This window comes from Hyperolius riggenbachi, chromosome 6 (assembly GCF_040937935.1).
Source record: "Hyperolius riggenbachi isolate aHypRig1 chromosome 6, aHypRig1.pri, whole genome shotgun sequence".
Classification (NCBI taxonomy): Eukaryota; Metazoa; Chordata; class Amphibia; order Anura; family Hyperoliidae; genus Hyperolius; species Hyperolius riggenbachi.
In genome coordinates, this window is record NC_090651.1 from 108,708,310 (window position 1) to 108,733,792 (window position 25,483).

At 43.3% G+C, this 25,483-nt stretch overlaps 1 long non-coding RNA gene across 1 annotated transcript in view; it reads left to right on the forward strand.

Moving 5' to 3' along the window:
• LOC137522519 (uncharacterized) overlaps nucleotides 1–25,483 on the forward strand; it is a 100,830-nt gene that overhangs the window by 39,831 nt on the left and 35,516 nt on the right. Inside the window, exon 2 of the long non-coding RNA XR_011022315.1 lies at nucleotides 13,832–13,942. This is a non-coding gene — a long non-coding RNA (uncharacterized lncRNA). The remainder of the gene's footprint in view (nucleotides 1–13,831; nucleotides 13,943–25,483) is intronic.

The window sequence follows — 25,483 nt, forward strand, 5'->3', positions numbered from 1 at the left end:
TTATAATTTAAAATAATATAATAATATACTCTCTTGACATGCATATTTAAAACGTTCAGACCCTTAGGTAACTATTTATGTTGTTTTTGTTTTTTTTATTGTAATTTTTTTAATTTGTTTTTTTTATTAAGAAATGTATTTGGGTAATTTTGGGTGTGGGAGGGAAACAGCTAATTTTAAATGAAAAATAATGTAATTGTTTAATAAAAAGTGTGTGTGAGTGCAGTTTACTATTTGGCCACAAGATGGCCAGAGTAAAAAAAGTCCTGGATGCGAACGATCTCGCATCCACGAACTAGAAAGAAGATGGAGAACTTTTCTGGGGGCAGAAATACCACGCTCTCTGATTAGAAAGCGTCGTTTTTTCTGCGGGGGAACTTAGATTGGTGAATGGGAATTATACTCCCATTAACTGATTGGGGGGCTAACGGCGGGAGCGTGCCCGATCGCACGCAACACGCAGCAACAGCAGCAGTGCCTATCGGGACGAGCATAGTCGTCCAGATAGGCTGAACTGGTTAAAGAGAAACCGTAACCAAGAAATGAACTTTATCCCAATCAGTAGCTGATACCCACTTTCCCATGAGAACTATATTCCTTTTTTCAAACAGATCATCAGGGGGCTCTGTATGGCTGATATTGTGGTGATACCCCTGCCACAGTGTGATGTCAGTGCCTCACAGCACTGAGGTACTGACATCACACTGTGGGAGCCTTGTTGCATTGTGGGAGATAACAGCTATTTCCAAATGCCGAAAAGCAAGCAGCATCTCCTTCCAGTGACATCACCTGCCAGCAGTAAAAAATTCACCATGTGATAAATGTCAGAATGTAAATCAGGGAGAGGAAAGATTTTATAATGGGCACTGACTGAATCATTTATACATAATTACTGTAAAAACTAAGCACTTTTTATTACATTATTTTCACTGGAGTTCCTGTTTAATACACTGCAATTCTGAAAAAAAAATGGTTAGCAAAGACATCCCAATTGACTGTGAGATCAAAATTAAAAAAATGTGCCTGCTTATCCCTAGGTTAGAGGCCTGCATCAAGTTGCCTTTCTGCAGGTACCCGCGGGTTACCTGAAATGCGGGTCAGGTTTGTGTGCCTGTATTGTTTCTAATCAGATTGCGGGTCAGGTTGCAGGTAGCAGGTTGCGAGTGCGGGTCAGATTGTGGGTAGTGGAAGCAAACATAAGACAATTTCTCACACAGGTGCCTGGCTCTTCTACTGACCACATATGCTATTGCTCCGTTGTTATTGCCTAATGAAGCGGTATCAAACCTGCGAAACGCGTTGCATATTTGGAGTTCATAAATAAAATATATTGACTGTCTTTACTACAGTCGTTGTTTGTCTACTTGGAGGAGTTAAGTCCACCACTACCTCCTCTATTTACCAAGAATTTGTTTTTTAAGCTAATTTAGCTTCCTTTTATCCTTTTAGCGCCTCTGTTCTCCTGCATAATAAGACAATTTTTGTATGCTTTGCTTCCCAAAATCTATGATGACTGTTGGGACCAGAATACTTACTTGCTGTCTTGTTTTCTGCCACTCATCTTAAATGCAAGAAGACTTGTACCTGCTCTTAACCTGAGACCTCTCCCTCATATCTAAGGCTAACTGGTAACATTCCAGTGTCAGATTGAAGATGTGTTTTTACATTACCATAGCTCATTTAGTAATACTGGTGCTTGCTCAGATAAAACGAGAGGGGTGGCAAGAAAGCTCTACCTGTCTGTTGACTGGAGGTATTTCATTGGATAAGAGCTATGGAATGTTATGGACATGTCTTCTAAAGCTGTAGGGAGGAGGCAAGGAAGCACAGGGTAAGCAGAGAAGCCCATGGACTGGGAGAGCTGTGTTCAGATTGGTAAGTCCTGAGTAGGTGTGTGTGTAAATGTATGCTTATGTATACAAAAGAAGTAATCCAAAGTTGTAAAGTTCATTTTGGCACATAAAAATGCATCTTCTCAAGCCTACACGTTTTTGCACAGAAAGATCTACAATGCACCTTTTTTCAGCAGTGGCGGGTTGGGGTAAAAAAAAAATTAGACCTGAGCAGGCCTCTACCCTTGATATTTTTGTAGAAAGGCACTGGTGAGGTAAAGGAAACCTAAACCCTATAAAAATAAAAGAGTTTCACTTGCCTGGGGCTTCTACTAGCCCCCTTCAGTCATCCTGTGCCCTCGACGTCACTCCCGGATCCTTTAGCCGACCCTGCTCCCTTCGCCGCCAGCTAGTTTCCGTTTTGCTGACTTGGAGTATATCATTGCACGCGTTATTATGGTTACAGGACGCCATAGCGGGTATCAACAATTATCTTTGTAAGCGTTGACACCCGCTATAGCATCCTGTAACCGAGGTAACGCAGAATCTCGTCCCATGAAGCTGATATGAAGACCCCGCATTGTAGTCACCAACCCCAAATTTAACAACATACCATATTAATTAATTTCAAGCGCAAATGGAGTGCATACATTCACATGCAAAATCTCAGAATCGGCTAAACCAAAACCAGCTGGCAGTGGGGGACCAGAGGATCCGGGAGTTACATAGTTACATAGTTACATAGTTATTTTGGCTGAAAAAAGACATACGTCCATCGAGTTCAACCAGTACAAAGTACAACTTCAGCCCGTCCCCCACATACCCCTGTTGATCCAGAGGAAGGCGAAAAAAAACCCACCAGGCATGGTCCAATTAGCCCCAAATGGGAAAAATTCCTTCCTGACTCCAGATGGCAATCAGATAAAACCCCTGGATCAACATCATTAGGCATAACCTAGTAATTGTAGCCATGGATGTCTTTCAACGCAAGGAAAGCATCTAAGCCCCCTTTAAATGCAGGTATAGAGTTTGCCATAACGACTTCCTGTGGCAATGCATTCCACATCTTAACCACTCTTACTGTAAAGAACCCTTTCCTAAATAAATGGCTAAAACGTTTTTCCTCCATGCGCAGCTCATGTCCTCTAGTCCTTTGAGAAGGCCTAGGGACAAAAAGCTCATCCGCCAAGCTATTATATTGCCCTCTAATGACGTTGAGGGCACAGGATGGCTGCAGGGGGCTGGTAGAAACCCCAGGTAAGCGAAACTCATTCATTTATAGGGTTTAGCTGGTTCTCGTTCCACGGTTTTTACACCTTAAAGTTCCTGACATTTTTGTCATTTTGACACAGCAGTAACTTTTTAATTATCTATGCCATCTTAGTGATGCATATCTTGTTTTTTTTTTCAGTACAATATAGGATTTCTTTGGATTATATTTTTTCTCCCAAAACTATTTTGTTTTATAGTCCATTTATGCAGAAAACTGTTTTCACATCACACATCCCACAGTTATAAAACATTTACAAATCAATTATTTGGCCCTTCCTGATTAAAATGATACCCCATATGTCACATTTTACTTCTAGCTGAGGATGTAGCGGACTGTTTCCCAAATCTGCGTGTCTGTGGCAATCAAATGTGTTCGCTAGGGCAACAGTTCAGGGGGCATAGAGCTGTACAGATGCATTACTAGGCAATGGCAGAACATTACAGCTGTAGAGCATTGGGGCCTGAAACTTTCGCCCTAGCAATTGCATCCGATCGCTACTGGCAGCAGTCATTAAACATTTATAAACAGGTTTAGGTATTGTAGGGGTTAATAATGGGTTAATAGGCTAGGTTGGGGTTAAAAATTAATGGGGAATTTAAAAAAAATACTTTTTATTTTATTGGGACTATGTCACTTTAATTTTTTTTTTTTTACTTTACAACTTTTTTTTTCTAACTTTATTGAATGATTATTGTTAGCTAATAGCAACAATCATTCACTTTACTATTCACATGACTGTGCACGGTCACGTGCATGCGCGGTCACGTGCACGTGTGGCGGCAGACAGCAGGAATTATGCAGGACGTAGATTCTATGTCCTAGAACACACGGGGGCTAATTAGGACATAGAATCTACGTCCTAAAACCTCGATCAGTTAGGTTTCCCTTAAGTCGGTTAGTGCCTTACTTTTGTATCACTAAAGTGGTACTTAAGTGAAAACAAAGTGAAGAGATACACAATTGTACTGTATCAATCTTCCTACTCCTAAGGCCTCTTGCACACTGCATACATTTCCGATTCCGATTCCGCTTTTTAATCTGTTTTTACATCCGATTCCGATTCAGATTTTTAATCTTTACTGCATGCTGCGTTTTTCGATCCGTTTTTCTGTTGAATGTATTCAGGGAAAACCGGAATTGAAAATCGGAAACGGAATCGGAAACGGAATCGGAATCGGAAAACGGATTTGCAGTGTGCAGGGAGCCTAAATGACTTTTAGATATCCCACAATTTTATGTAATGTTTTAAAATTTAAAAAAAGCAGATGTACTTCTTTGTCTGTCTCTGTGTCTCAGAGTGCTCAAATATATGAACTACTGACCTTCCCTACTGTGGTAAATAGCTTGGTGTTTTTCTCCGAGTAGAGAGGGGAGGCCGGGCCAGGCGCCAGAAGTGGAGCGAAGCGGGGTCTTCAGGACAGCTTTGTATGACGACACTCCGCACGTAAATATAACTTTTTATTACAGTAGCACTGGAGGACTTTAATGTATGGATGGAAAGTCACTTTAAGGTTCCCATTAAGGATACGTTCACAGTGGTGTGTTGTGGTGCCATACAATGGCCACATTGTAATGTGGCTTTCTGCACTGCAACGCAGCACCTATGTGACATTCACAGTGCTGCTGGTGCATTGCAATATAATGGCATGCGGCATCCCAATGCTCTCTGAACCTATTTGACAAGGGCTTTTCATGTACTAGTGTGTCTACACTGCACCGGCAAAGGGAGGGCCCACAGCTGCACAGTAGCACAGTAGTAGCAACATGGATTCAGGCCCAGATTTACATCACAGGAGCCTATGGCACCCATGTCCTGGCCTTTACCCTCCATGGACCTACAAACATCCTGCCAAACCACATTGCAAGTGTGCTGGCTGGCCCAGTTGTCAGCTATCCCGTGCTTCCCCTGTTCCTGGAGTATGTAGTTATAGGTGCCACTTAGTATTAGGTAGCCAAAGGTACCCTCGGTATTAAGTAGCTGGAGGTGCCCCTGACTGAAGCTAGATCTCATCAGTGGAATGCCGAGAGCTGGGTGAGTAACCTCTCATTTACACTCTGCTCGGGACTCTGCCTTTCCATCATTAGGTGTCTTTAGGATCATCAGGTGCCTGTAGGCATGTGCCTACAGTGCCTTATGGAAATTCCAACCCTGCCTGGATTTGAAAATCTATAAATATGCCAGAAAAGATGTCTGATTAGTTGAATCTGCAGTGCTGATTGATGCCTCCCTGTTGTGACTTTTTATTGGCCTACACATAAATTCATGGAGCTGTAGATTTACAGTACAGGCAGCTATTATGAAATCTGACTGAATAAACTTCACAAAACAGGATGGAGCAAATACTGTGTATAAACCATCAACTATTAAAAAAGATTAACTTTAAGTAATACTTCAGATCAATTATTTTATTTTTTTGTATTATGAGCTGATAACAGTTATGCCTTCACACTGTACTAGACCTAGGAGTAGTATTACTGCTGTTTGAGTAAACCCAATCCAATATAAATAAATGTTTCTTTCAAACCTCAAATTTGCTTTAAAAATCATCCATTTGGAATAACTGTTACTCTGCATGGCGTTAATTAATACTAAATTATTTTAGGCTTCATGTCCCCTTAAATGTAGATTCATCCAGTAATAACAACACCCAGGTTCAGCTAACAAACCTGAAGTTCATGTCAACACATGCTTAAGCAAGACATCTCAGTAGCAATTAGGGCTGGATGAATTGGTTATTTAAGGATTAATTAGAGGAATCTTGAAAGCCATGCATGTTGGTTGCTCACAAGAACTGATAGCATAGAATTCTAATTTAATGCCTGAGTGATGTTGTATCATCTGCGGGCTTTGGTCTCTAAAGAGTATGCGTATATATTTCTAAAATGTATATATATATATATATATATATATATATATATATAAGTACAGAGGGGCTGCAGCACACAACAGGAAAACAGTGACAGGGGCTCTTGGTTACGCTTTAACGCGCTTAAGCTCACCAACTGCGCCAAAGTGTCCCCAATCTGGTGAGTCCTACTCTACCATGCAAAATGCCAGTTTTTATAAGCAGTCTAGTGGGAACTAAACCAAAAACCCTAAAATGTCAACTAGATGGGAAAAAAGGAAATTAAAAACACCTCACCCTTCACCTAGCTACCAAACGAACTCTCTTAACATGTGCAAAGCACTCATTTATATACTTAACTGTGCTAGAGGTGGGCGTGGTCATGGTTTGGCGCAGTTGGTGAGCTTAAGCGCGTTAAAGCGTAACCAAGAGCCCCTGTCACTGTTTTCCTGTTTTCCTGTTGTGTGCTGCAGCCCCTCTGTACTTATATATTTCTTATGGAGTCTGGGGACCTCCAGCGCTGCGTGCATGCTTTGCATAGAATTGCATAAAAAAATTTGGTTTGTGCTGCTCACCCCTTGGTAATTTATTTATAATTTTCCCCTGAGAGCCTGCATGACCACGCCCACCTCTAGCACAGTTAAGTATATAAATGAGTGCTTTGCACATGTTAAGAGAGTTCGTTTGGTAGCTAGGTGAAGGGTGAGGTGTTTTTAATTTCCTTTTTTCCCATCTAGTTGACATTTTAGGGTTTTTGGTTTAGTTCCCACTAGACTGCTTATAAAAACTGGCATTTTGCATGGTAGAGTAGGACTCACCAGATTGGGGACACTTTGGCGCAGTTGGTGAGCTTAAGCGCGTTAAAGCGTAACCAAGAGCCCCTGTCACTGTTTTCCTGTTGTGTGCTGCAGCCCCTCTGTACTTATATATTTCTTATGGAGTCTGGGGACCTCCAGCGCTGCGTGCATGCTTTGCATAGAATTGCATAAAAAAATTTGGTTTGTGCTGCTCACCCCTTGGTAATATATATATATATATATATATATATATATATATATATATATATATATATATATATATATATATATATATATATATATATATATATATTATATCACCTCTTGTTAAATTTAGAACAATGGTCATTGCCAAACTATAATGTTAATTTTAAGTCCTGAGAGCAAAACAAAGACTATACATACTGCATGTTATTCGTTATTCTCTGATTTTTGGGGTGGGGCAAGGTTATACCCCCTTTTGAACTTTTATTGCCTCCTCCCTGTTCCCAAAAGAATAGTTTCAGCTCACTTTCTGCAAAATTATCCTAAACCACTTAGACACAGAAAGCAAGTGACAATTCTATTATTAAAGACACAAATTCTATTCTTAAAATTATATTACTGCATTAAATCAAAAAAATGTGTCAGAAAGCCTAAATCTACCTCACTTTGCTGCAAACAAGCATACCCAGCTCCCAATCACATGACTTGCATTAGGAGCCAGGTCTGCAGACTGCAGCATAGATCAAGTGGACAAGTGGTTGCAGCCAAGAAGAGGCAACCCTGCACAGTACTGGAGTAGGTACATATTATACTGTTCTGCTGTGCTTACTTAGCACGTTGGGGAGGGTGTGTGTATGAATGGTCACTTGCAGTATAAAGCATATGATGGGCACAAGGCAATGTTGCTTAGGGGCCAATAGAGTTGTTGGTATGCCCCTGCATGATGTCTATTTTTTTCTTTAGGGGAGGGGGCCCAATCCTAATACTTGCTGGAGGGAACATTGATTTCTAGCTGCATCCCTGGGAACACATATTAAGATTTGCTGGAATTACTTTTTAGTATGTTCTATGTTGTCGTCTCTGTTTTTTTTTGTCTTGCAAGAGCAGGAGAACCACATTTCCTCAATATAAGCGTACTTGACTGCAATACATTAGTACAGAGGTGCCCACACTTTTTCAGCTTGTGAGCTACTGTAACCTCCTGAGAACCATGGTGTTAAACCCCCCTAGTGACCAGGCTATTTTCTACTTAATTGGCCACTGCAGCTTTAAGGCCAAGCTGCAGCGCCGCACAACACAGCACACAAGTGATTCCACCCCTACTTTTCCCCCACCAACAGAGCTCTCTGTTGGTGGGGTCTGCTCGCCCACTCTGTGTTTATTTTTTTTTTAAATAAATATTTTTTTTTATTTATTACTATTTTATTATTATTATTTTTTTACAACCCCTCCCTCCCCTCAGCCGGCCAATCATGGCGATCGGCTGTCATAGGCTTCTGCCTATGAGAGTCGATCGCTCTCTTGTCCCCCAGGGAGACAGCCGTGTCACACAACTGTCCCCAGTACAGCGCTGCTGCTGATCACAATGCTGTACATGTAAATACATGGCAGTTTCGCCATGTAACAGCACATTTGTATATACAGAATGGAAACTGTCGTGGGGTCGAGATCTTCCATGAAGTCCTTCGCGATCTACCGGTAGATCGAGATCTACCTAATGGGCACCCCTGCATTAGTATTATAGACTAGAGATGTCGCAAACATAGAATTTTCCATTCGCGAACAGGTGAATCTGGTGAACCGCCATAGACTTCAATGGGCAGGTGAATTTTAAAACCGACAGACTGTTTCTGGCCACAAAAGGGTTGAAAGGGTTTTTTTAAGGGGTCTAACACCTACACAGGGGCATGCAAGAGGGGGATTCATGCCAAAAGTCCCACCAAAAATTACGGAGTTGACACAAAGTCTGGTTGTAATCCTAATAAAGAGCAGAAATCACATTGTGCACAGCTCTGGGTGTCAATGGGTTGTGAAGTGTCTCACACAGAGAAATGCAATAGTACTATCAGAATATAGTGAAATAATAATGCACTGGAGTGGTTCTCTGCCTACAACTTAATGAGGCAACAGCAGTAGTGTGCACAAAGCTCTGGGTGTCAGTGGGCTGTGGAGTGTCAGACACAAAAAAAAAACACAGGAGACCGATGTGCTAGCCCACAAATGGGCTGTTTAGTGGTGCTTTCACCGCTAGTGAGGAACATGGACAAAAGTCTAGCAAATGCTTTCTCAGGGCTGGTGCACACCGAGCGGCTTTTTCAGCGTTTCTGCAGCCGCTTGCGGCTGCGGATCCGCTTGGTCAATGTATCTCAATGGGGTGGTGCACACCAGAGCGGGAGGCATTTTGCAGAAACGAAAAATGCCAGGGTGAGGCATTTTTTGGATTTCGGATGCGTTTCTGCCTCAATGTTAAGTATAGGAAAAACGCAAACCGCTCTGAAAAACGCCTGTTCAGAGCGGTTTTGCCGGCGTTTTTGTTACAGAAGCTGTTCAGTAACAGCTTTACTGTAACAATATATAAAATGTACTATACTGAAATCCGCTGCAGCAATCCGCAAAATGCTAGCAAAACGCCATAGAAAAATAAGAAAAAACGTTTCAAAATCTGCTAGCATTTTGCGGATCTGCTAGCAGTTTTTGGTGTGCACCAGGCCTCTATCTATCTGCAGCAAGTCTGACCCTGCTCTCACTAACAGTCAGCAGCTAGCAGAGAATTAATTCAATATGGCCACCACAATCGCTTTTTGATAGAGGGGTGGGTGGTCCAGGAAGGGATGCTAGCAGATTGGCTGCCATGTGTCTGCTGAGTGCTGACTGTGAGGTAAGGGGTCAAAGTTTAGCTCAATGATAATGTATAGGGGGCGAATGCATTAAATGTTGCTGATCGCCATAAATGCGAACAGCGGATGTTAGCAGAATACTGCTTGTGGGCAAACAGTTCAGGCCATCTCTATTATAGACTTTTAAAAGATAGATATGCATCCTGAATACATGAAAGCAGCACAGTACATACGTGGAATATTCACTTTGTCGCTCTTGGATAAAAGGCTTCTTAGAGGAAAGTAAAAATGATATGAGATTAGCACATGTACTGGTCCATAAATAGGCTCCTCCTACAGAAATAGGGTTATACAGTAGCAGTGTAGCACATGTACAGAAATAGATGAACCTCACACACTGAAATTCTTGTTACCACTATGTAATTAAAAAGCTCCTTATGCAAATAAGCAACAGTCCACAGTTTTCAGCAGAAGCCATTCATCAAGCTATCCAGTCAATATTTAGAAGATGATTACTTTTTTTTTTACATTATTTGGTTAAAGAACGCTTTAATTACATGGTGAGTCTGGCCATTCCAGCAGATGAAGATTCTATTTCCTAAGACATACTATAAGGGTTTTGGCTTTTGCACACCTTTTCCTCTCTGGTTATGAGTGTTTCCTTGTACAGTTATTAGCAATAGGGGAATTGACAGAACCTTTACTTAGAGGTACATGTTGCCTAGTGGAAATTTCATCCAAAAATGTGCTGATGTACAACTGCTATGCTGACTGGGAAGAAAATGATCAGCGGTAATAGATTAAAAGCCATCTTATGTGACCAAATAACACCCATTTACTACTTGAAAGCTACTCAGATTACAAAACACCACTTGATTGGCTCTGTCTTAGGTAAAAGGTAAGATTCTCTTAACTGCATCTTCTATAAAATGTACCCATTAATACATCCAATTTTCCTTAAGCTCTTATACATGCATAGGAGTAAAGGAGAGACTGATAAAAACACAACAGTGCTTGATAACCTGATACAGTGGGTGTGACTTGTGACACATGTTCTTTTATGTACATATTATGGGCAGATCCCAAAGTCTGGCCACTTTGGGATCTAGCCGACCATTGCGCTAAAGTGGATGACTTATGCAGCCAATATTCAAAGAACTTGCTCCTTTCAGACTTTGCCTGGTCAGAATGTGACCTGACCAGAGCAGGCCAGCCAAGTCCTGAAAAAAAAGAAGCAAATCAGCAAAGTTTAGTGGCAGCTGCTGCGGTATCTCCAATTCCCAGGCTCCTCAACCCACTTCCTATTTTGCTCCGATGTCCTTTCTTTTACCTCTCCACACTGCGCCTCCATCCCTCCGCTCTGCTTTCACTCTGAATGGGAGAAAATAGACAGGACAGCCCTCCCAGCAGCAACACACCTGCCTTTTATTGCAACCTTTGTGTTTCTGGTATTCGCTGCTATATGAAAAGGTTATCCATACCGCAGAAACTATTGACAGGAGCTGCAATAAAAAGATAGAGGCCAAACATAGGCATGCTGATGGGTGGGCTTACCTGTCTATTTTCCTCCTGTCAGATTAAAGGTGGCCACACACCATACAATTTTTTAAATATCTGTTCAATTTAAGAATTGCAATCAATTTTTCTGACTGATTGTAACATTTCAAGAATATGACCAATGTGCCACACACCAATAGTGGCTTGCAAAAGTATTCAGCCCCCTTTAGGTTTTCCACATTTTGTCACATTACTGCCACAAACATGAATCAATTTTATTGGAATTCCACGTCAAAGACCATTACAAAGTGGTGTACACGTGAGAGGTGGAACGAAAATCATACATGATTCCAAAAATTTTTTACAAATAAATAACTGCACAGTGGTGTGTGCGTAATTATTCAGCCCCCTAAGTCTATACTTTGTAGAACCACCTTTTGGTGCAATTACAGCTGCCAGTCTTTTAGGGTATGTCTCTACCAGCTTTGCACATCTAGAGACTGAAATCCTTGCCCATTTTTCTTTGCTACACAGCTCCAGCTCAGTCAGATTAGATGGACAGCGTTTGTGAACAGCAGTTTTCAGATCTTGCCACAGATTCTCGATTGGATATAGATCTGGAATTTGACTGGGCCATTCTAACACATGGATATGTTTTGTTTTAAACCATTCCATTGTTGCCCTGGCTTTATGTTTAGGGTCGTTGTCCTGCTGGAAGGTAAACCTCCGCCCCAGTCTCAAGTCTTTTGCAGACTCCACGAGTTTTTCTTCCAAGATTGCCCTGTATTTGGCTCCATCCATCTTCCCATCAATTCTGACCAGCTTAACTGTCCCTGCCGAAGGGAAGCTCCCCTAGAACATGATGCTGCCACCACCATATTTGACAGTGAGGATGGTGTGTTCAGAGTGATGTGCAGTGTTAGTTTTCTGCCACACATAGCGTTTTGCATTTTGGCCAAAATGTTCCATTTTGGTCTCATCTGGCCAGAGCATCTTCTTCCACATGTTTGCTGTGTCCCCCACATGGCTTGTGGCAAACTGCAAACGGGACTTCTTATGCTCTTCTGTTAGTAATGGCTTTCTTCTTGCCACTCTTCCATAATGGCCAACTTTGTGCAGTGCACAACTAATAGTTGTCCTATGGACAGATTCCCCCACCTGAACTGTAGATCTCTGCAGCTCGTCCAGAGTCACCATTGGCCTCTTGACTGCATTTCTCAAATCCTTGTTCAGCCTTTGAGTTTAGGTGGACGGCCTTGTCTTGGTAGGTTTACAGTTGTGCCATACTCCTTCCATTTCTGAATGATCACTTGAACAGTGCTCCGTGAGATGTTCAAAGCTTTGGCAATCTTTTTGTAGCCTAAGCCTGCTTTAAATTTCTCAACAACTTTATCCCTGACCTGTCTGGTGTGTTCTTTGGACTTCATGGTGTTGTTGCTCCCAATATTCTCTTAGACAACCTCTGAGGCCGTCACAGAGCAGCTGTATTTGTACTAACATTAGATTACACACAGGCGCACTCTATTTAGTCATTAGCACTCATCAGGCAATGTCTACGGGCAACTGACTGCACTCAGACCAAAGGGGCCGAATAATTACGCACACCCCACTTTGCAGTTATTTATTTGTAAAAAAAAATTGGAATCATGTATGATTTTCATTCCACTTCTCACGTGTACACCACTTTGTATTGGTCTTTCACGTGTAATTCCAATAAAATTGATTCATGTTTGTGGCAGTAATATGACAAAATGTGGAAAACATCAAGGGGGCCGAATACTTTTGCCAGCCACTGTATTTTCAATTTTTTCCTCAATTATGATAAAAATTATTGGAAACAAAGAGAAAATTGCTAGGGTGTGTATATTAATAGATTAACAATCCAACACACACCATACAATCTTTGGTTGTAATTGAAGAGAAATATTTGGCATTCCGGATCAATTTGATTGGATTTTTCAGTCGAATGAAAAAAAGCTTTCGATTTTTTCGAGCGATACGATCCTTTTTATCGAATTACTGTAAAATCGGATAATTTTATTGTATTGTGTGTGGCAACCTTAAGAAGGGAGTGGTGGGATGGAGCTGCAGCTTAAAGAGGTCAGAGAGTGGACACTGGGGCAAACAGGGGTGGATTTAAACTTAGAAATTGCAGATACAGTCGCAGCCACTACTGCACTTTACCAATTTGCTCCTTTCTTTGGAACTTGGCTTGCCAGCTCTGGTAAGGTCACTTTATGGCCAGCCAAACTCCGATAATTAACAGTTATTTATGAGTTATTTGCATATTGGCCGAAGTAGCGGGACACTTCTCACAATAACCAGCCAGATCCCAAAGTGCCTAGACTTTGGGTTCTGGCCTTGAAATGTACATTAAATCTTAATTAATGGTTGTCCTTCATCATGTGGTAAGCTGTTATGCTTACAATTATTTTTAGATTTTAACCAATATTGTTTTAAGGGGCATGCCCACACATGTATGTGTGGTATGTAGATCCATAGTCTAGTCTTACACGGTTCTGTTTATTGTTCCAAGTTCTAACCACAGTTAGGAGTGAAATCCGCGTGATGCAGCAACCTGTGTGTGCCTTTGGTGGTTGCTCTACAGACAACTACATTGTTTGAGTATAGAATCTGTTATCTTATTCTATTGAAATACTGCATTTAATGACTCCCGTGTCCCCTTGTGCTTTCTTTTTCCTCTCCGAGGTGACCAGATTAGTCATTACTTGTATTTGCTCTGACTGTTTTTTATGTTTTACAGATACAGTCTACAATAATGAAAGGCCAAGATGGAAAATGTCAGCTTAACAGAGCTTCACTACTAATATACTCTTCTTGCTCAACTGTCTCTATTGTCTGATGATTTACTAAGGTGGGTTTTCCTGAGTTTGAGATCATTGGAGAATATGTGTTTTTCTTTCACTTATGAAAGATTATCTACTGTAAGGTAACAGTATTTTGCAGCTCTTGCTTGGGTCATAATGGCTTATATAATGATAGTTGTAGAAAGGTTAGAAATTGGTTGATTTTACAATGCTGCACTCTGCATTATGCATACAGAACTTTGTCTTAGTAAAGCCAGGCTGCCCTTAATTTATTTAAAAAAATGATAAATTAAACTTTTAGTAAAACATAAAGTAATTTTGAGCATGCTTACAAGCAAGAGTAAGGGTGAAGCCCAAATGAAGAGATGTTTGGGTTAATACCAATAAAGAAACCCTAATCCAGGCAGTGATAAAGCCTTGACAAATGAATCCAAGTGGCTCTGAAATATTACAGTGCAATTGATACAAACCATATGCATTTGGAGTAGATTTCCGCCTGGAATGGATCTCAAGAGGATAACAATAGAGGATTGTTGGACTTCCATGGCTTGCTATATATTTACAAATATGTGTAAGTAACTGATATCTGTGTTTTTTGGTGCTGCCCATACCTTTCCCTCCTCTTTCTTCTTGGAGACTTAGTGTGCCCTCTAAGTATGCTAGCTCTCACATTACCTTCCATACTTGTAGAAAAAATTGTGCAACTCTCTCAAGAGTTCCCTACAGTAATATATAAATTAGGTGCTACTTGTTTTCAAATTTCCTACTATTTCCCCCCTCCATGCAATGAACAATTGGGTTTTTTTCTTGTGTAACTGCAAGGTGCTTGTTATAAACTGTTATAAATCACCTTTTTTCCGACACCAGCAAACTCATCAGCAAGAGTTGCACACACGACTCATCACAGCAAGCAGGAGATAGACTTTCCTCAGGCTTCTTCAGTGTTTAAGGAGTTTATTCAGGAAACATATATACAGATATAGATCATCATATCCTAGCCAAGCAAGATTCTCATTTAGTCATTCCGTTGCGTTGCAGCTTCTTGATTAAACTTCCTGCTGAAGTCAATCAGGTCTTCATGTGTCTACTCTATGTTACATCTAGACTACCTATGTACAGCATACATTATATCAGATTACAGAAAGGAATGAAATACTTAGAGGCTCCAGTCAGCATTAAAGTAGGAAGCATAGCAGGAATCAGAGACAGAATGCCCTCTGTCCGCCCGTCCCGCATCTTTAATAGCGGATAGGAAAGAGTTAAATGTGACATCATCTTCGCCACGACTATTGGCTTAGCCCCCTCGTGGTGTCATAATACACACCTACTCGATTAATATTTAATGAGGCTCTTGACATACTTACAGGAATTTGGTATTTAGAAAACATGGCCTATGTTTACTGTTCCTGTGGTGTACATGTTGAGGTCAGTGTAGGCCTGTGGCCTTCTTTCAGGAACATGTTCTCCGATGTTCTCAGTATCTGCTTGTTTATTCAAGCAGACACTGAGATGCCTCTGCCTGCATCACAAGAGACTCTATTTATGTTAAAGACATACTCTGCGGACAAGCCTTTTACATAAACTCAGGCCAAGTAACTGAGGCCTACTTAAATTCTAACAGTGCTGAGAAAATGTATGGATCCTCTCTGGAGGCCTAGGGTGCTCTCCAGGTAAGCTAGCTCCCAAGATATACTTGTTACGAAAATGGGGTAACTCATCAGATAGAGATTAGGAAGGGACATGAAACAGCCTGAATGTGGTGTCCTTGCCAACATATGCTCCAACATGTGGTTCTAATGTCTCTTTTGAACAAACTAAGAAACAGAATAGTAGTATTCAGCTCAAAGTATTTGTGCTGAAGAAGCAATTGCACAGGATTTTTCTTTAAATTGTCTGAAATGTTTTTCCACTGATTTATTTAAGTTAATGCAAGGATTGTTGTAGACCTGCTGAGGGTAACCCATAGTGTTATTTTATATGTAATTGAATTAACCTTTCAGGAAGCCTTTCTTATTTTTTACGTAATACGTAATATGTCCCTGCAAGTCGTAAAAGCACATGGTTTTAATAATAAATCAAGGTAGGGGCATAACTACAATCCATGCCCCCTCACCCCCTGCGAAATTGTCATGGGGTCCCAGGTTATACCTACTTTTGTCAGCCCAATCCCCCCCCCCCCACACACACACACACACACCAAACCAACTCATGAATAAGTATAGCCAATACCATTTCTCATACACTATATGAACCCACTATTTTCATTAACAAATGATAAGTGCTGTCACCTTCTCTTCTGATATCTCTTCTTTTTTTAAATGACATGGGGTCCCCCTTCACTAGTCTATTTAATCCCTTGTCACCCATGCAGGCTGGGAGAGCTCTAATGTGGAGCCCAGGCCGTGTGGAGCTCTAATGTGGAGCCCAGGCCATGTGGAGCTCTAATGTGGAGCCCAGGCCGTGTCTGTAACGATTGGTGTCAGCACGCAGAGAGAATCTGATTCTTGCGATCTGCAGTACCACCAAGAATGCAGATGTACGCCTGATTATCGATGATCTGCAGAATTAGCGATAATACAGATGTATTGTTAACCTCTGGACACCAGAATAGTGAGAGTGTTTGGTGCAACAGTAACAACTCTGAGTGGAGACCACCAGAGGAGCTGGCTGCCTAAGACTCCTGAGGAATTCACCCCTGACTGTGGGTGATATTCCTGTAGCCTGTGGACCCCTGGGCGAGGGACCGAGGCTGGGTTGCAGGAAGCCCTGCAGCTAATATGAAAGGTATTGCCCTGGACTAGGCTGACATAATACAGTAATAGCACAATCCTAGTCTGGGTGTGAGGTCCGTAGTCACAACACCCTGGAACTAGTCTGGAGCATAACATAAATGAAAATACAATTCCCTAGTCTTGGGTGTGAGGTCCGTGATTGTCAACACCCTGGAACTAGTCTGGAATATAACACAAAGACAATACAGTTCCCTAGTCTTGGGTGTGAGGGCCTTGATCTCAATACCCTGGAACTGTTCTAACAAATAAACAGTACAAGGTAATCTGGCTCAGTGTGAATTCCCAAGTCCTCCTGGTTCAAACACACTGTAAGGATCTGACTATGGTCTGAATGCTTCCACAAAGTGTTTGCAATGGCAGACAACCAGCAACTGACAAGCAAGCAGAATATATAGTAGCTGAACTCTGCTGCCCCGCCCGAGCCACTCAGCCAATCATGAGTCCAGCAGGAATCAGCTGATCGTCCTGATCAGCTGACACTTCCCCTGCTGGTATAAAGGTCCTGACTTCTGGCCCGCGCGCGCGTAGCTCTTCATCCATCTATGTGGACTAACAGACCCAGCCACTCCAAAGGCACGCTGCTGCGTACAAACTGCCACCTTGGACACGGAAACAGCCGCTTTGCTATTAGAACATGCGGCGGCTTTTCCGTGTTCTGCCACACTACCAGACGTGTGCCTATGCATGCAAACCGCCGCGTTGGACGCGGAATCAGCAGACGCGGCGGCTTTTCCGCGTTTTCTCACAGTACCCCCCCCCCCCTGAGGAGTGGACTCCGGACATCTCCTTCCTGACTTTCCAGGATGTGAGTTAGAGAATTCCCTTTTTTTCTCATACTCAGGCCAGTCATCAATCAACACAGGGTGGGAGGGAGTGGAATCCACCTGCACTGCTGGCTTGAGCAGGGGCACCTGAAATGATTTTTTGTCAGCTTGTCTTTTCGGTGATAGAAAGATTTTGGGCCCAAAACCCCTGTCTAAAGCGTCTGCTTTGGCACTTTTGCTATCTGATTCATGCATGAGAGGTAACCGTGAGGAACAGGATCCGTTAGAAATATCTGTACACTGTCCTGCCTTTCCTGCGACCTTATCTTGGTATTATCCGCCTCACCCCTCTTTAAACAGTGCTCCTGACAATGGGCTGACCAGTTCAGTAGCTGCCCTGAAGCCCAGTCAATCAGTGAAGCCGTAACCAGGGCATACCGAGAACAACAGCAGAGCCCTTCATCGGCAGGACCAGGAACTGTAAACTCTCTTCATGCACTGCCCCTAAACAACATGACAGTAGGGGGGTCTGGGTAAGAAACTGGGCACTGCGCAATGGAGAGTCATCCACCGCGGTGACCGAAATCTGCCGGTCGGGTGCGGATAAAGGTATCCCCAAGCTTTTAGCAAAATCGTAATCTATGAGGTTCGCTGCTGAACCCGAGTCCACCATGGCTTCTGCGGACTTGGTCCGACCCTCCCACGTAACCGAACAAGGAAGGATCAACCGATCATCGTTCAGCGATGAACCCTGCTCACCTATGGTATTGACTCCCCCCAGGTGGTGGCATTTGTCTGGTCTAGAGGACCCATATAAAGAGTTCTTCTTTGGGATCCTGTGACTCCGCTTTCCCAGACTCAGCCTTGTGTACCCAATTTGCATAGGTTTGCCTGGGGGTAAGGGAGACCGAGAAGAGTCGCGTAAGATAGACCTTCTGGCCACTCTACCACGAACCTGTCTCTGGTGGCGCAAACGGCGATCTATCTGTATCGCCAAAGAAATTGCCTCATCCAATGATTCGGGCTCAGGATGGCCTATTATTACCTCATGAATAGTATCTGACAATCCGGCCAAAAAACAGAGGGCAAATGCGTCCCATCTAGCCGAGACTGCCCACCTCCTGAACTCCGCAGCATAATTCTCTACCGGACCTTTACCTTGACGCAGAAGCTTGAGCTTCCGTTCAGAAGTCAAGGCAATGTCTGGGTCATCGTAAATCATAGCCATAGCCTCAAAAAATTCATCCACAGAGGTCAGGGCCTGATGCCCAATAGGAAGACCATATGCCCAGGTCTTGGAATCCCCTGACAACAGAGTCTTAATGAATGTAATTCTCTGTGCCACGGTTCCAGACGAGTTAGGCCTTAACTCAAAGTATGATAACACTCTATTCGAAAGTTCCGAAAGTCAGATCTGTCGCCAGAAAACCTTTCAGGTACATGCATACGTATGTCTGTGCTATGAGGAGATCGCACTGATTGAAGTTCCTGAATAGCCCTAAATATCTGACATATCTGGGTTTGTTGGTTTAAAACTGCCGCGGAAAGTTGGTTTACCGCGGTGGTCAGGACTTTACCATGGCTATACAGTGCGTCCATTTGGGTTGGGTCTGCCATTCTGTAACGATTGGTGTCAGCACGCAAAGAGAATCTGATTCTTGGCGATCTGCAGTACCACCAAGAATGCAGATATACGCCTGATTATCGATGATCTGCAGAATTAGCGATAATACAGATGTATTGCTAACCTCTGGACACCAGAATAGTGAGAGTGTTTGGTGCAACAGTAACAACTCTGAGTGGAGACCACCAGAGGAGCTGGCTGCCTAAGACTCCTGAGGAATTCACCCCTGACTGTGGGTGATATTCCTGTAGCCTGTGGACCCCTGGGCGAGGGACCGAGGCTGGGTTGCAGGAAGCCCTGCAGCTAATATGAAAGGTATTGCCCTGGGCTGGGCTGACGTAATACAGTAATAGCACAATCCTAGTCTGGGTGTGAGGTCCGTAGTCACAACACCCTGGAACTAGTCTGGAGCATAACATAAATGAAAATACAATTCCCTAGTCTTGGGTGTGAGGTCCGTGATCGTCAACACCCTGGAACAAGTCTGGAATATAACATAAATGATAATACAGAAAATTATGAATCAAGGAACATGCGCTAATATATGCTATTTTCTTTTATTCTAAATATACTTTCTTCCATAAAATGACAATAAAACAGTATAAAATTCATATAATCACCCTTACTAATTATGCATTATACACACTCTCATTCATACCATCCACATTCAAGAAATTCTCCAGATCTCGGAAAATTAACTAAAAAAGGATGAAGCGAATCCCAAATCTTATGCAAAACTGTCAGATTCACAGTCAATATTGTGATCAGAAGAAAAGGGGATTGATTCTCCAATATGCATAAAATTGATTGCAATCAATTGTCGGCGTAATCTAGGTTGCAAGACTCCCCACCATTTAGTCTGTCACTGTGGGACCCGTCTTGTTAGTATACAACGGGTTTGGTGTAAGTCTTTTATACTTCTTCAAATAATAGTTAGGCACATTGTCTCATCAAGGGATACCTTTAAACAGTCTGGTGTCACTCCGTTTGTTCAGCTGCGTATACAGTTAAAAGACTTCTGAGCTCTGGCTCTCCGTGTAGCTGTTCTGCAGTATCCGGGGGCATACGTCACTTCCTACTGCTAGTTCCAGGATGATGCTCGCTCTTCCGGATCTCACCGCTATCAGCTGCTTCTCGGTGATGTCATTTTAGAGATAGAGGAGCTTGTGTATATGTGATTGGCCGCTGAGCGCTTCCACAGCCTTCCACACTCCTTAATCCTTCATAAAACGGAGAATATAATCTTATTTACACCTCAACGCGTTTCTGCTAATAAACGTTAGCCTTCTTCAGGAGGAACAGTCTCATTTCACCGGAGTCATCTGTTACAAATGATAATACAATTCCCTAGTCTTGGGTGAGAGGGCCTTGATCTCAACACCCTGGAACTATGCTAGAGAATACACAGAAGATACACAGTATTCCTAGTCTGGGGTGTGAGGGCCTTGATCTCAACACCCTGGAACTGGTCTAACAAATAAACAGTACAAGGTAATCTGGCTCAGTGTGAATTCCCAAGTCCTCCTGGTTCAAACACACTGTAAGGATCTGACTATGGTCTGAATGCTTCCACAAAGTGTTTGCAATGGCAGACAACCAGCAACTGACAAGCAAGCAGAATATATAGTAGCTGAACTCTGCTGCCCCGCCCGAGCCACTCAGCCAATCATGAGTCCAGCAGGAATCAGCTGATCGTCCTGATCAGCTGACACTTCCCCTGCTGGTATAAAGGTCCTGAATTCTGGCCCGCGCGCGCGTAGCTCTTCATCCATCTATGTGGACTAAACGACCCAGCCACTTCAAAGGCACGCTGCTGCGTACAAACTGCCACCTTGGACGCAGAAACAGCCGCTTTGCTATTAGAACATGCTGCGGCTTTTCCGCGTTCTGCCACACTACCAGACGCATGCCTATGCGTGCAAACCGCCGCATTGGACGCGGAATCAGCCGCCTTGCTTTCAGCAGACGCAGTGGCTTTTCCGCGTTTTCTCACAGTGTCTAGCTCTGCACCCCGAGCTATAACATCCTGCATGGTCCATGGTATGTTGGGAATCTGGAAAAGAGTGCCAGCCAAGCCTTCCCCTCTCCCCCAGAGCCCTTGTCAAATCCACGGACAATGGATTCTTCCCTACCCCTGGTACCCAGGAGGAGGTGGGGGCCATTGATGCCCTGGGGGTTCATGGTGTCACCTGGGAGCCCCCTTTTAAATTTGGACTCCAATATACCTACCCCATTCCCAGGTGAAACAAATATAAGGGTACCCCTTACCCATTTCCACAAAGAGATTAAATTAAATAAAAATGATGCTACCAAAAAGTCCTTTAATGTTCTTAATTAGCCATGAATACTTATCTTTCATTACTCCTATGCTAGTATCCTCTGAAATGATCTAGCCCCATATCCTCTAGATACCTGATAAGCAATGTAGAATGTGGCATGCATCAATCTGTGCCTCGATGACTGATAAACAGTAACACACTTGTTGATCACATTCCCAGCCCTGGACTTGCTATATTAAGTACAGCAAGCCACAGAGCAATGCCATTCTGAATTCTGCAGCATGTGTCATTTTGCTGACTTTATGAAAACATTTTTTTTCTTTGATGTACTCAAAACAGATTTTCTCAAAAACTACAAGGTCTTTTTGAATGTTTTTGTCTTGTTTCCAGTTTTCTCCTTAAAGGATACCCGAAGTGACATGTGACAAGATGAGTTAGACATGTGTATGTACAGTGCCTAGAACACAAATAACTATGCTGTGTTTCTTTTTTTCTTTCTCTGCCTGAAAACGTTAAATATCAGGTATGTAAGTGGCTGACTCAATCCTGACTCAGACAGGAAATGACTACAGTGTGACTCTCACTGATAAGATATTCCCCTCTTTTACCTCTTTCTTGCTCTCAGGAGCCATTTTCTGCTAAGAAAATGTTTTAAAGTTGGAATTTCTTATCAGTGAGGGTCACGCTGTAGTCATTTCCTGTCTGAGTCAGGACTGAGTCAGCCACTTACATACCTGATATTTAGCTCTTTTAGGCAAAAAAAGAAAAAAAGGAGCACAGCATAGTTATTTGTGTGCTAGGCCCTGTACATACAGATGTCTATCCCATCAAGTCACATGTCACTTTGGGTATCCTTTAACATACCCTGCAAATCTGGTAATTCTAGAAAGTACAGGGTCTTTGGTATTAATTACTAAAGTTTGCTGCCAATGACTTCAATGTTAAATGCGGAAGCACATTTTTACCATGAAACAGTCATTTTTCGCCAAGAACTGTTCACCTGCCATCTAGTTTGTCTATTACAAATCATCAGTTAGCAGCTTTATGGGTCTGAATCCCATATATATTGGGCACCTGAGTAACAATAGCTGTAAGTTAGGTGTCCTTCTCAGTATCAGATAGGCAGAGGTGTCTGTAAGGTAAAAAAACTGATGGGTCTGCGGGGGCGATAGGTATACCAGTAAATCAAGCCCATTTGCAAGATCAGTTTTAACGTTCAATTGCATGCAGGCTGAATATCCTTAGTAAAGTACTTTAAGGCCGGTTGCGCACCTATTAATTGTGGTGCAAGCACCAAATCACTCCACAGAAAATAGCTTTCATATGAACCTGCGCCATGATGAGGCGGCAGGGTCATATGCAAAGCACCATCCCCAGCTAGTGGCATACTCCCTGCTGGGCTCCTATCATGCGCACTTGCTGTGTCGCTCATTGACTTGCATTGGTGCATAATCCATCAGGTAGGTACGGTTCATGCAGTAATGCACTGAAGCCTTTGCCTAGGCATTGCGGCCATTGGATACCTATGGCACACCACGTCACATTCCGTGAACTGGGAAAGTCTTCATAGACTTGCATGGCCCTTGTGGCAGTGGGGTGTGGTGGGGGGAATTGTACCACAGATCGATGAAGTGCGCAAGTGTGAAAGGGGCCGAAATGGCCTTTTAGTATCTGTGTCTGATTAGTCTGTCTCAGATGATGGCCAACATTTATACACGCTTTGGCTGTATGTCATAAGAAAACAAAGTAGACATATTAGGTAGCCATAACCTGTATGGGCAGCCTATGTAGAAGCTTAAAAAAAAACCAAAAAAAAACATATATATCCAGGCACATCGCCTCTAGTTAGGACATTAAATAAGTTATTAAGGAAATGGAGGTGCTGAAGGGGGTGTGGCCAGAAAACAGCAAAAATCTATTAACCCTTAGCACTCTCGCATGCAAATGTTCAAACAAATGCATTCACAGATTCACTCATCCAGGCACCACTGTTATCCCTACAGCTAAGTTAAAAGCCGGGGTCTTAGTTCACAGAAGAATGCATTCTTATGCTTAGTCACCTATACTGCGCAGAAGTACCCAGGTAAACATAGGTGTCCTAACTCTGGCCCTGTAACATGCATAGTGCAGACATGCAAACATTCATTGCATCAAACCTTTCTAGGGATTAGGAGCACACATCCTGACGTCCCCTCCTGGGACAGATATCGCATCTTACCAATCGCCAGACAAGGGGGTGACTGGCAGAAATTGGCTTCTTCCACTCAAAGATTTCCTTCACAGACACCTGGCTGCTGTGGGCAGAGGAGCAAGAACTGCTCAAGGACAGAGGGGGATTGGAGGAGGGTGACTGTGAAGGTGCAAGGGAGAAAGCGGCTGAAGATGCTGCACCTCAAGGAGGAAGAGGAGAAGGAGAGTGGCTTTTCTTTTGTGTGCTTCTTTTCCTCTGGTGCTCTTTCAATTGCAGTTTGTGCCTTTTCTCCATGTGCCTTTGTAAGGCAGTTGTCTGTACGTGGGTGTTGGCCTTTCCATGGCTCAATTTTTGGAGGCAGAGAGAACAGATAGCATTGCTCTGATCAACGGCAGACACATTAAAACATTTCCAAACCGCTGAGCCTCCCCGGGGTGATGGCACTATGGTGGCATCAGCAGCTGACGTTGAAGGGCATGTTGGCTGGCTGTCCATAGGTGACGATACATGGCGCCGGACACTGCCACCAGCTGTTTCTGACAACGAGCTCCACCTGCTTCTTTCAGGAACTCGTCTCTTCCTACTCCTCTCTGACTCCCCCTCTGAACTGTCATCTCCTCTATCGGGAACATACGTGGAATCCGTATCATCGTCATCATCATAACCATCCTGCCCAGCTTCGCTTGCCTCAGACACCTCCAAAACTGCACCAACAGCAGGTACTTCATCATACTCCTCCTCACACGTTACGTCCATAGTGTCGCCTAACTCAGACATATGATGTGGTGTAACTTGCTTAGCGCCTTTATCTGGTTGTAACAATAATGGCTGTGCATCAGTAATATGCCCACCAAATAACGCCTACGAAGTGTCAAATGCGGTGGATGTGGTGCTTGTAGTGGCTCTGGTGGCTGCAGAATATGAGGTGTTCTGTGTTAAATAGTCAACCACGTCCTCAAAATCTTGGGAGTTGATGGGACGTGCCTTCTTCTGAGCACTATACTTTGGTCCAGGGCCGCACAAAATCACATCAGCATGACCTTGCAGAGACCTGCCAGGTGGCCTTCCACTGGGTCTGCCTCTACCTCTGCCGCTACCTGTTTTGTTCGTTTTGTCCATATCGGGGGGGATGAAGTAACAGGTATGCACTGACTTGACTAATACAATGTGCTGTCACACAGGTGCAGTTCACAGGTATGCACGGAGTGGTATATCACACTGCGTGCACTCACGTAGGTAGGTGGGTGCACTCAGGGCCGGGCCGAGGCAGAGGCTGGAGAGGCTCCAGCCTCAGGACGCAGTGTAGGAGGGGATGCACAATTCATTCAGCTGCCATTCCAAATTGTGTTTGAAGCAGAAAGAAATAAGAAAAGGGGGTGCATGACAGTGACTGCAAGCCAGATAACTGGAGATTAAGGTGTTGAGGAGGTTGGGGGCCCTGGGGAACCTATTAGTCTAATAGCAATCATTGTGTGACGGCTGGGGTGGGAGGGATGGAGGGGCGCACTTTGCTGTCTCAGCCTTGGGTGCTGAAGGACCTTGTCCCGGCTCTGGGTGCACTGAACACAACAGGTAGGTATATGCAGTAATGGGTATTACAAATGTGCACCTGTCACACACATACAGGTACCGAGCAGGTACAGTGACACTGCGTGCGCTCACATCGGAAGGTGGGTGCACTGAAGTGAACAACAGGTAGTAGGTATTAACACACTGCACCTCTTAAACTGTAGTTGCCATTGGCGGGTTTTTGGTGCGCCAAATCAATTGCTATGTATAGAGTGCTTAGGGTCCCCATTGTAAAACTTGCATCAGGGCCCACAACTCCTTAGCTATGCCACTGGGTGCGACAATTCTTTATGCACCGCTACTTCCTTAGTTCCTACCGATGGAAAAACCAAGGTAGTTTTTCCAGTAGTATCACTGGGGACACCTTTT